Source organism: Macaca thibetana, chromosome 8 (genome assembly GCF_024542745.1).
Source record: "Macaca thibetana thibetana isolate TM-01 chromosome 8, ASM2454274v1, whole genome shotgun sequence".
Classification (NCBI taxonomy): domain Eukaryota; kingdom Metazoa; phylum Chordata; class Mammalia; order Primates; family Cercopithecidae; genus Macaca; species Macaca thibetana.
The window spans coordinates 122,603,370-122,616,057 of NC_065585.1; the positions used below are offsets into that span (position 1 = coordinate 122,603,370).

Consider the following 12,688-nt stretch of genomic DNA (forward strand, 5'->3'; position numbering starts at 1 on the left):
GACAGAATTTCGCCTTGTTGGCCAGGGTGGTCTCAAACTCCTGACCTCAGATGATCTGCCTGCCTCAGCCTCCCAAAGTGCTGGGATTACAGGCGTGAGCCAATGGGTCCAGCCAACAATAGCATAAGTTTTAATGACATTCTTGGTCTGTTCCCAGTGGAAAATTTACATTGGGAAATATAAGAGGTCACTAAGAATGATGTTAAAGAGGAGTGCCCCAACTGCGTTTCTTCAGTATCTGAATTTATTTCTATATAAATACATGTAGTATATGTATAATGGTCTTGAATTTAGGAAGTGTGTCAGTGTTTTGCATCCTAGAAGAGAAGCTCTGCATTCTTTCAGAGAATCATCGAAACTGGCACCTCACCTGTACCCTCAAAAGACCATCCCATTGCTCCATCAGGCTGTTCTTTTCTTAGGCGTCATTGCATGTAATAAGATGAGCGAACTCATGGTCATGTGCTCCATCTCCCCTCCCTTGCCGTAAAGTCGGTTTCCTGGTCTAATGTGATGTTGTGCAGGATCCCATGTGGCTGGATTAAACACTGATGAAGCCTTTAGATAGTGTGCTGGCTGAGGCCTGTGGGTAGGGAAGGTAAGCCCATACCTGGAATATGTGTTTCTTTATCAAAATGAACCTCTGCTGCTTCTGGGGTGGAAGAAGTTCCATGTAACCCATTTGCCATCAAACGTCAGATTGGTCTCCTCTAGGGATGTTGCCATATGGGAGACATAGCGTTTGTCTCTGCTGGTAGGTTGGACATTTGACAGCGTTAAGAGCTAGAGCAGCCGTGATAAGCAGGAGCTCATGCCCCTGAGTCCGTGCATCATATCCATTGCTGCCACTGTGGCCACTCCGTTTCATAAACCCACTGTGCAAGTCAAGATTCAGTTATTGGAGCCTGGCTGGTGTCAGCTGGCTGAGTTGCTCTCTTTTAAATGCTTATTTAGTCCTCTTCTGGGGTGGATGCTCTCTGGAGGATATTAACATATGATGTAAGGATCTTCACACTTTGGGCCAGTCCCATAGGTCAATCCATTTGCCTCTTCTCCGTTCTTTCTTGTCCCAATCTTCTAATCTGTTTTCTTACAGGCCCCGATGAACTGGCGAAGACACTTATCACTTCCAAGGAGACCATATAGAGCCTTACTTCAGGCCACTTCTACTTCCACTCAATGTGGACAACCAGATGTCTCACCTTCTGGTAGGGCTTCTCTTCATTGCTCTTTGAGGATCACCCCTGAGCGGGGCTATAGTGCAGCGAAAGTTCACTTTCAGTTTCTGCTCACACATCAAATGAACCCATCCATGCCCATGTTGAATCTCTTTCTCCTGTATCGGGTAGTTATTGTCCAGAGGTGAGTTGAAAGAGAGATGCCAGTGTAACTGTGGTACAAACAGAACGGTCTGGGCCACCTGCTGATGTGGCTTATTTAAACCCTTGGGTTCTACTTGTGCCTGGCCCTGGGGTTACTTTCTCTGAACACTGGGTCATTGCTGAGCCTGCCTGGATATATTAGTTGGTGGATCTGGTAGAACTCAGTTTATGAAGGGCTATTCTGGCTGCATAGCCACTTGATGTCTTCTGGTCAGATGTTCAGTTTCTATTGTGCCGTTTAGCTGCTAGTAGTCATTTTTTGAATGGTATATTAGTCTCTCCTGTACACGGCATGGCCCTGCTACAGAATCCTAGTGGTCTACATTTTGATTCTCCTATTAGGATTTGCTGTAACCTCCACATGGTATATTTTCCCTTCACAGATATCCCTAATACCATAGAGTCTGCCAGGTCTATGGCACAAGCATTAAGGCTCCTTGCATACCTGACTGACCTGTTGAAGTACCCTTTCCTGCTCTGGGCCCCATTCAAACCTGGTGCCTTCCATTTTAGCCGTGCAGTGGATTGGCACAGTATTCTCAAGTGTGACATATGCTTCCTTTAGCATCAGAAGAAATGTATTAAGCACTGTGCTTCCTTTTTATTGCTGGGATATGGGAGAAGCCATAATTTGCACTTTACCTTGGAGGAAATGTCCTAGCATGCCCCAGACACTTGGACCCCTAACATTTTCACTAATGTTACAAGTCCCTTAATCTTCCTAACTCTCTGCAGGTCAGGCTGCTTCTACCTGGCTGCCACATTGACTTTGTCAATCATTATGACATTGCATACACCTTGCTTTGGATGGTTAAATGCCACCACCTGGCTTCTGTTATTTCATGACTCTGTCATCTCTGTTATTACTAGGGAATTTAGTACTAGAACAGCCTCTCCTCTTATAAACTCTAGCCTACAGAGGACAGCCACCACTGAATTTTTCAAGAATTTTGGTAATACTATCTATTAGTCAGTTCCAGACTGCCATAACAAAATACCACAGACTGGGTGGCTTAAACAACAGACATTTATTTTCTCATAGTTTTGGAGGTTGAAAGTCCAAGGTCAAGACTCTTGCCAGTTTAGTTTCTGGTGAGGGCTGTCTTCCTGGCTTGTGGATACCTGCCTTCTCACTGTGTGTTTACATGGCAGGAAGGGACAGAGAGAGACAGACAGAGATAATGGGCTCTCTTGCATTTTTTTCTCCTATAAAGACAATAATCCTATGGGATTAAGGCCCCCTTCTTATGACCTCATTTAACCTCAATTACGTACTAAAGACCCCGGCTCCAAATACAGTCACACTGGGGGTTATGGCTTCAACATGTGAATTTTGGAGGGATACAGTTTAGTCCATAGTATCGCCTCACCCATGCATTCCTCATCGCTTTGATGAATGAAGTGTCGTTCAGGTTGTCCCATAGAACATGGTCAACTGATCAGGTTTTCTGGCTCTGTGCAGTATGTGCATTCCAGCATGGCAACTTAGCTGAGCTTTAATACCTGTTCTTCCATCATCTGCTACTACAGTTTTGGCATTTCTACTTCATTTGGCAGAGCCATCCCTTTTTCCCAGCTTCCAAGAGATACCCTTTTAGCATATTAGCACCCTTTCTCACAGTACTTGCCAGAGTATTTATTCTGTGTCCTGGAACGGTGTTCCCATACCAGTAAACTCTCACTTATCCAGCCTTGTGCCCTGCCACCCTTGACCCAACACCCTCAGGAGTTGGTCTAGTGCTTGCTCTCTCATCTCTTGCTGCTGCACAGGAGCTACAGCCCATAGTCCCTGGCATATGTCCCTCTCCCTTGGTAGACCCAGCACTTCTCCAGTTGATGTTACACTAACTATGGATCTTGTATCAAACAGAATACAAGTTAGGGTAGCATTTCATACGGAGGGTAGTATGCATGTTTTTCAAATAAGATGCCTTTGCAACACTTTTAAGCAACAGGAGAGAGAGCATCAGCTTCTAAGAGGGAGGATGGGGCACCTCCATAGAGAGTTTGTGGACATCTGGGCTTTCAAGGTCCTTGAATTTATCAACATAGATGTCCCCATCTCGATAGTCCTGTTCCCTCCTTCTCAGTCACAGCCCTCACCTTGGTGGAGCAGACTTGCTCAAGTTGAGAATTCAAATTCCTCTAAGGCTTTGCTCCCCTTGTAACTCAGCTTTTGGCCTGACCCTCAGTTTTTCTTGCCTCCTGCTGCAAGAGAGGGGGTTCTTGTTCTGTGCTGCTAAGGAGACCCTCTGACTTTCATGCTTAGCTTTAACTTCATGAATAATCCCCCTCAGCCTTTATTGTCTTTCTCTAATGCATCAATAGCACTCAGCAACGGCATTCAATTCCATAAATTTGAAACTTACTATTTACCGATACTTCTCAAATATTTGAAATATCTCACCTGCCCATACTTGCCCTTCCACTGATATTTCATCCCAGTTCAACACAAATAAACATTCTAACAACCGTGCCAATACAGCATGCCAGGGACTAACAGGACTCCAGCAGTTTCCAGTGATAAAGCACTCACGTACAGCTTACTCTACAGTGGGAGTGATACTGCTCCAAAATCCCATTTAAAAATCTGCTTCTTGATACCAACTGTCTTAGGTCAGGTTCTCTGAAAACAGACTTTGGAGATTTGTGTGGAGGAGGTTTATTAGGTACACCATCAGGAGCCACACCTGTAAGGAACTGAGGGGTGCCTGATTGGGCTGAAAGAAGGGGTTGGACTGCAATGCATCTGCAGCAAAACCTCAGCCAACCCCACAGGGAGTGTGGAGATGAGATGCCCCTGTGGAGTTGTCCCAAATTAATTTTAATGTAGTAATTATCCATCAGCCTCTCAATTTCTGCTTTTTGCGCCTTTAGAATGATAGTGAAGAAATTATTCCAAACCCAAGGAAACAGATTTATTTTCTAATATTGTCTTTTATTTGTTTATATATTTACTTCTTTCAGATCCTGACGGGCAAAATCACCTTACACTTCACGATTATTCTTCTTTCACTCCCCAGGTTGCTGTTGTGACCTTTGGGGAATCCTGGATTGTCGATAATTGTCAGGAGACCAGAAGGCCAGTGTCAGGTCCATTTTTAGCAAGGGAATAAGAAATAAAATAAAATTCCAAAATGAATTATAAGAAGAGATAGTTTGAGAATATCCAGAAAAAGAAGCAGAGAATCCTAAGACCTAGAATTCTCTAAGAGCATGCCATATCAGACTTGTCTGTTTTGTTTCTTAGGTATTAGATTGGTAGATTAGGAAAGTGTGTTTCTGATTTTCATCCTGAAAAAAAATCATACCATATTACACCATATCTTAAGATGTATTCAGAAAGGATCAAAGGACTCTTAGGCAGATAACTTAGTGAAGGATCTAAAAATCTGAACTTGGTGATGAACTGGAGAGAAGTTTCTAGTGAACTTCTCCAGGGTTTGACTTCAGCTGGATGCTAGTTAAAGTTTTAATGAATGACTTATAAAGACAGAAGTCAGAGTCATCAAATTTGTGGATGACAAGAATTTGGGACTGTTAGCAAATACTCTAGATGACAGAATCAGGTCCCCCCAAGTTCTTCACAAGCTGAAAGAATGAAATGAATCCAAAACGATGAAATTTAACCAAGGAGAATATAACATTCTGTATTGGGTTTTAAGAAAATCTCACAATTACAGAATAAGATCATTATAAAATAGAAGCAGTACTTGTGAAGGAATATATACCTTTCTTCCTGGGATTTAGTTGGGAGTAAATTGGTGGTGGCCACCCAGAGCAAATAGACTCTTGGCAACATGAATAAAACTGCAATGTCTAAAGTGGAAGAGGTGGTCATTTTGCTATATTCTGAGTAAGTGAAATCACATAAGAAGAAATGTATTCTAGACCCCACACTTGACCAGACCAAATTTAGAGGAGAGGAACTAGAACAATGAAGGGCCATAAAACTTTGCATATTGGTAATTGTTTTGGACGTTGATGGTATCTAGCTTGGAGAAGACAAAGCTGAGAGGAATACATGGTCCCTGGCTGCAAATATTTGAAAGAATGCCATCAGAGGAAAGGTCTTTCTTGTTCTTTCTTTGCAAGCATTAGAAATGGGACCATAAGTAGAGACCTACAGAGAGATAGATTTAGGTTCAACATAAGGAAGACTCTCTATTCGGATTTAACTTTTTGAGTGCCCTACCATGGCGTGAGCTGTCCGAGGAGGTATGAGTTCCTGGTAACTTGAGACAGCAGAGCATAGACCAGTCGATGACATCATGTGTGTGTTTAGGGAGAGATTCAAAATCTATCATTTGGACATTGAACTGGATGAGGATCGAGGTTACTTTCAGCCCTCAGATCCTGTTTTACTGAACTGAAAGCTAGTATTTCTGTTGATTTTAAGCAGGTCATTATTAAAATATGGTCTTGTGCTCAGGGCACAGCAAAGCTAGAATGAAGGATGCCCTTTTATAGAAGAGCACTTTTGAAAGATTGTGACCTGTTCATATGTCGTGCCCATGTCTGTAAATATTTCTGAGATGCAAGCAACAGAACAGAATACTCCACCTCAACTCCTCCCCTCCTCACCTCATCCCCTCTTTATCTTCTCTGAAATGCTGAAATCTGTTCTTATGTCTTTAATTAAAAGCCAAGTATACAAGACTAAAAATACAAGACTCAAACTGTTATTTCCTCCAAGAAATAAGGTTGTCCACGGTTAATAACAACTCCTATTTGTTAAATACTATATGCCAAGCACTATGCTAAGCACTTGATTATTTTTAGTCATTTAGTCTTCAAAACAATCCTGTTACTGGATATTGCCATTATTGTTGTCCATTTCCAGATGGGGAAACCAAGGCTTGGATAGTTAGTAGTCATAGCAAGTGGCAGAGATGAAACTCAAACCCAAGTTGTCAATCTAGTAATAAAATAATGCACACTCTTAAACACTGTACGTCGCTGCCTCTCCATGGCAAAGAGACGATTCTAGTTGCATGCAAGAATTCAGATGGCAATGGCGTCCATCGTGCTTTCTGGAACAGCTGAGCTGACCTAAGTTTGGAGCAGGGCACAACTGGAGAATATGGTGCATTTCAGACAAGTAAAGGAGCAATTGCTTAGTGCTGACAACATTTTTGGACTACCAACAGCCACAGTCTGCTTGCATAAATGGAGTCTTATTTCAATTGGCTCATTTGCTCAGAATAACAAGTACATATGCCAATGTGGATAAAAACAGAAAGGCCAGAGAGAGAGAGGATGGAAAGGGCATTTTACTGGTGTCTCAAGGAAACACACACACACACACACACACACACACACACACACACACACACACATACACACACACACACACACTTACTATGTTTATTTCTCATCTCAAAGGTAATATTTCCTCATTGTAAAACAAATTAGAAAATATAAAAAGCACAAGGAAGAAGATATCATTTGCAATCATCACACTGCCCAGACGCCTGGTTGACCACTGAGAACATTTAGGCTCATATACTCTTAGTCACATAGGAATAAATCCACACATGTTTTTTTTTTAACAAAAATGCAAGCATTCCCTGCACACTGTTTTGTAGCCTCTTTTTCTCTCTGAGTACATTGTTGTGAACATTTTTCCACCTCATTAAATTTTCTTCTACCCTATCATTTTAAATGGCTACATAGCATTCCACTATATGGATATGCCATAATTGGAACCTTATTTTTCACAAATAAATAAATCAATAATGGGGAAGTTCTCCTGCAGGTCAAGCATAAATGCTGCAAGAGGTTGTGGAGTCATGCTGAGGCCAGGATGGGAGGAAAGGAGGAGCGCAGGGAGTGGAAACGTTGGTTGGAGTTTTGATTTGAGGATCTAACAGGGGCTTTAAGTAATGGGAGCTGGTGAGAGACATTTAAAAGAGAAAAACTGCCCAAGAGGGAAGGAGGGAGGGGAGGTGATAGACTGGATAAGGTTGCTGAGATAGGTTACATGGTTTTGCTCTGACCCCATCCAAATCTCTTCTTGAATTGTAGCTCCCATAATTCCCACATGTTGTGGGAGGGACCCAGCAGGGGATAATTGAATCATGAGGGTGGTTTCCTCCGTACTCTTCTCCTGGTATTGAATAAGTCTCACAAGATTTGATGATTTTATAAGGGGAAGCCTCTTTCACTTAGTTCTCATCTCTCTTGCAGCTGCCATGTAAGAGGTACCTTTCGCCTTCCACCATGATTGTGAGGCCTCCCCAGCCACGTGGAACTGTGAGTCCATTAAACGTCTTTTTCTTTATAAATTATGCGATCTTTCATATGTCTTGATCAGCAGTGTGAAAACGGACTAATACAGTGAGAGAAGATACAGGTTTCAGAGACTCTTCGGGGAGAGAAAGGCTGTTTAGGGAGGGGAACGAGAATCTTGGTCTGAATAAAGAACAGAATAGGGTCTAGAGAGGACCGTGACCAAGAGAGAGAAGTTGGAAAGCACAGCTCTGTGTCTATTCTACTGTGTAAAATCCTATGCCCACATTGGCCCCACAGACACTGTGACAGGGTCCCCTGGCCCTTGGAAGGCCTGGACTGTGGCTACAGTCCCTATGGGCTAATTATGCAAGAGAAGAGCTACAGGGAATGGGGAAGGATGTGACTCTGTGGTTGTATCTCCCTGGGAGATTCCCCAGCGGTGCCCCTCAGCCAGCGGCAAGGAGGAGGAGAAGGGCGAGTTTGCTTCTTATACCACAGAGTGCCTGGGAGCCACTGGATGGCCTTCCTCCTCCCTGCCTATCCTCCACTACAGCATAGGCACCACACCATTGTATTGTTCTCTACACACAGGGCTCGGGGCTCGGGGTCTGTAGGTGAAAATGCATGTTTATGGGAGTCCCCCCCAGGTGGAGCAGACTCATTTCTCTTATGGCCACGCCTCTTAGGCCTCAGCAAGAGGAACCCAATGCCGAGGGTCCTATGAGTGACCCAGAAAGGAAGCCGGAGGCTATGGCAGCCAGCAAATGGAATAGGGAGGTGTAGCGGGATGGGATCAAATGTTCCTCCTTTTGATCTCTGTCTTTCCAAAGACAATCTGACCCCATGCCAGCCAGCCCTTTTACATAGGATTGAGGGGAGCACATGCCTAGCCTTTTCAGATTGGGTGAGGGGAGGATCTTTGGAAATCTTCCGTGATTCTTTTTATGTTGCTGAGGAAGCCTCAGGATTGTGTGAAGTCAAAACACCACATGCTCTGTGACCTTGAGCCGTTGGATCTTAACTTCCTTATTGACAAATAGAAGGGTAATAAAAAAATCTATGTCATACATGTGGGGATTAAATGCCTGAATGCCACCTTTGTGAAGAAGAGGTCAGTTCAATACCTACTTTTCCCTGGGAGGGTGGTCTGTGAAGGCAGGGTCTCAAGCATCTGACTGCTAGTTTTCTAGATAAATTCCCCCTTTTCTGGGTCCTGGACCTCAGCGCTGGGTCCTGGACCTCAGAACTGTGCTGTCAGTTGAACTCAGATCCACTCGTTTACATTAACAAAATCCTCGAGAGGCATATGTTGGAATGGTATTATGAGATGGACTGTATGTAAGTTGCTGTGGGCTGTCCAGTCTATTCTTTCTCTGCAAGCAAGCCATATGGGTCCAAAGCTTATCAGAGCAATGTTTGAGGATCATAGAATTAGAACCGGAGAAAAGAATTCTATGACTCCAGTGGCAACTGGCTTTGTCGGACTGAAGCATGTATCTTTATGGCAGGTGCCTGCCTGTCAGATGAACAGATACTCACAGCAGCCTGGAGGGGAAGGCTTGGAAGAGGACTTTCTCCTAGGAAGGCACAATACGATTCATTAGGGTTCTGCTTGCCAAATTACAATTTCACTCCAATATTCTCTCTCTGAGTTTGCTCCCAAATCACCTTGACTGGAGTTCTGGGTATTTATAAATCCTCAGGTCACCCAATTACAGATAATCTCTGCATTGACTTTTTCAGTTGCCAAATCACTTTCATTGTGTGTAGGTTTTCCTAGGTTTAGCTAGCAGGGGAAGATGGCATTCGCCATCACTGAATTCTTGGGGTCCTCCCTATCTCATGATTACCTTCCTGTAGACTACAAATGTAGAAGTAGAGCCGAACAACCAAGGGTTATTGTTACTGAAACATTGGGGTGTGTCATCATTTTGTGTTGTTAATAACAAGTCAGACCTCAGATTTCAGCTTCCAGACTGGGGACTCTCTCTCCTGGGTATAAGGACAGTAAACTAATTAGAGAAGTGCAGGGAACACTTGCCTGACTATCAGTGTCCAATATTCTCTGTCTCGATTTTGTTTGGTCTCACATAGGCCTCTTATGAAGCTGATATCTTGATATCTGTTAACTGCCCATTGCTTTTAGCATTAATGTGGTGGGTTTATTCCAACTGAGGAACTGTCTTCTCAGTTGGTACTGAACATCAGTCAGTGAATTATATAAATATTTCTTTGATGCCTACTCATTAACCAGATAAACACAGAAGGCCATAGACCAGAAGTCATGATCTTTGAAGAGAAAATCCCTGAGTGTTTGGTCAGCAGACATTGCAAGTGACAGTAGGCCACAGAGTCTTTTTAGGGGGCTGTGGGGCAAGCTCCTAGGTTGCCAGGGGGCCTCCTCTTTTCCTCTCTACTGAGTAGTCTTCTTGCCTCTGATAACAGATTATCACCAGCAAAATCTCAAAGGCAAACTCTCTTTGAGTCAGTTCTCATGGTTTGGAGGCAGCTTAGGTTGGGCATTGACGACAAGGCCCGGTAGCAGGTCTTGCCATTGCTCCTGGCCCCATTTATTGTCCTCTGTGCCTGCCCTGGCCCAGTGGCAGCTGTCTGAAGACTTCCAGGAGGTGATGTGTTGGCTCCTCCCTCTCCAGTCCTGGCAAGGAACTGTGATCCCCTTCTCTAGTCCTTCCCATGGGGGGAAGGACCCCTTGGGGGGTCCATGTTTCATGACTCAGTGTTTTCTCTGAACTGGGAGGCTCTTGGGGCCCAGTCTGTTTGGAAGAATCTCCCTGCATCCAGTCCTGAACTTTCCATTGCCACTTCCTTCCTAGTGCTTCTGCCTGGACTGGACACTTAACAAAACCAGGGCATCTATTTTCACTGAATAGTGTCCAGCGGAGGGTGTGGAGTGGGAGAGCTCGGTGCTGTTTGTTTCTATCACACACATTAAAATCGATGGTGTTTGCTCATCTGGCGGAATGACAACTCATTCCTCTGGACAGGTTGGCTTCACAATTGCTCATTCAAGGGGAAATCTGATAAGAAACGATAGTCTGGTCTTTGGGAGCATTAAACCGTTGTATTCTAATTTAAACTTCAGGCGCACTGACTGTCTGCTTGTCTTCTCCTTTATTTTTTTGTTTCATTTTTTTTCATTATTGATTTTTCAATTCTTGCTTTTTTAAAAAAGAAAAAAAAATCCTCAAAACCAAATGGCCAGATGAAAAAATTCAGTAAGGTCATCACAGACTGTCTGCAAAAACAAGGTCCCATCCACTCAGCCCAGGCAATATTCAGATGGCAGGAAAGAAAGGATCCTCACACATTTCCCAAGGCTCTTGTGAAGAAAGAGAAAAGGAGGGTCAGACCCATCCATACCCCCGTGGCAATACTGCTGTTGACCTATGGGGCGGTCTTGGGCAAGGCCAGTCTTTTGGCTGCGGGAGAAAGGCTGCATCTATTCTGAAGCATGAGTTGCCAGGATGCACAGATCAGGAAAACCATGTGGAATAATAATAGTAACGTTAAACACAATCCTTATGTTGGATAAAGTGCTACAGTTTTCCATGTTCTTTCAATGCATTACCTTATTTAGAATCACAGAATTACAGATTATTGTGCAGGAGAGAATGATAGAAAACAGCTAGTTCAAACCATGCTTTTTAAAGAGGAGGAAATTGAAGCCAGGAGACATGAAGTGGCTTGCTAAAAGACACACTCCCATAGTAGTTCCATGAAGCAGCAGGACAGACAGGCTTATTCTGTGCTTTTTCATACCTACTGTGTGCCAGCCACTCTGTTAGGCTCTGGATATAGTGATGAACAAGGAGGGTGAGATACTGTCACAGAGCTTAGAGGTTGGTGGATGAGACTGACAGAGAAACAATTACACCACATGGTGATGGTTATGATGGGATGTGATGAGACCCCCTAAGAAGGGCACCTAACCAAGACTGGGTGCGACCAGGGAAGTTTCCTAGAGAAAGTGACTTCTGCAGAGGACCAGGATATGAAGAGCTAGAGTTAGCCAAGTGAAGGATGGGGCTGGAGGCTGGTATGTGTAACTAGCCATGGAAAATTAGAGTGATCAAATGAGTTCCTCCCCAGGGTTATCTTTTGAGGGATAAAGAAGAGTCTAATCCCAAGTGCCTCTCTCAGCACAGTGACCAAAAGGGACAAGGATGGTGTGGTCACTGTGGGGCATCTTCAACATTGTCACAGCAGCTGCGGGAAGGACATAGAGCAGTGATCATGAAGAGGAAACTGAGTCACAGAGGAGGCTCAGTCATGTGCTCAAAGTCAGGCAGTTGAATGGCAATAGAATTAAAGAGAGGTTGCTCTATTTTAGGGACTCATGGGCAAAAAGAGGTACAAATGAGCTCTGTGGAATCTGGGTCGGAAGAAAAATGTTGGGCAAGAAAAATGTCAAGTTCTGGGTTTTGTCCTTAGCATTAAGCAATTGAGACCTCGGTGCCATTTACAAAGTGCAGAAGAGGAGAACTAGGACTTCACAGAATGTGGAATTCTAGAGTTGAAAAGAGCAGCCTTTGTGACCTGGAAGGAGCTGTATGTGAGTTCAATATAGGCTCCAAAGTCTGTTTTTGAACACACAGAAAGGCTGAAGTTATCCTGGGAGGCATTGTGAAACCTTTAAAATAAAAGAAAATTTAAATAGAATCAATTTAAATCAATTTTACTTTTAAAAATTTAAAAATTCATGTGCAGTACTTTTAAGAAATGGGAAGAATGCAAAAATGAGCCATCTGCAGCTTCCCAGAGAGACGACGAAACCCTGTTGTTCCTTGAACAGGGTAGGGATGAGGTGGAGTCTAGACTGGCAGGTAAGAGAGAACTTTTGTTGGTCTGCAGGAGGTGTGGGGTGCCCACCCTTCCCTCACCCTCATCTGCAGAAGCTTGGGAACATGGGCTGTCCAGGATCCATGCTTCCAGAGTGTAGTCTTTGCCCTGGGAAGTCAGAAAAGGAGAACCAAGGAGAATGGCATGTATCACTGGGCCTGTCTCCAAATGATGGGTTCTTTCCTCTTTGTTTTCATGTCATTTGATTTTTT

The 12,688-nt window shown here is 43.7% G+C and overlaps 1 long non-coding RNA gene across 1 annotated transcript in view; it reads left to right on the top strand.

Moving 5' to 3' along the window:
- The window catches only part of LOC126961297 (uncharacterized), a 124,128-nt gene that overhangs the window by 9,367 nt on the left and 102,073 nt on the right, over nt 1-12,688 (top strand). Inside the window, exon 2 of the long non-coding RNA XR_007728249.1 lies at nt 7,572-7,637. This is a non-coding gene — a long non-coding RNA (uncharacterized LOC126961297). The remainder of the gene's footprint in view (nt 1-7,571; nt 7,638-12,688) is intronic.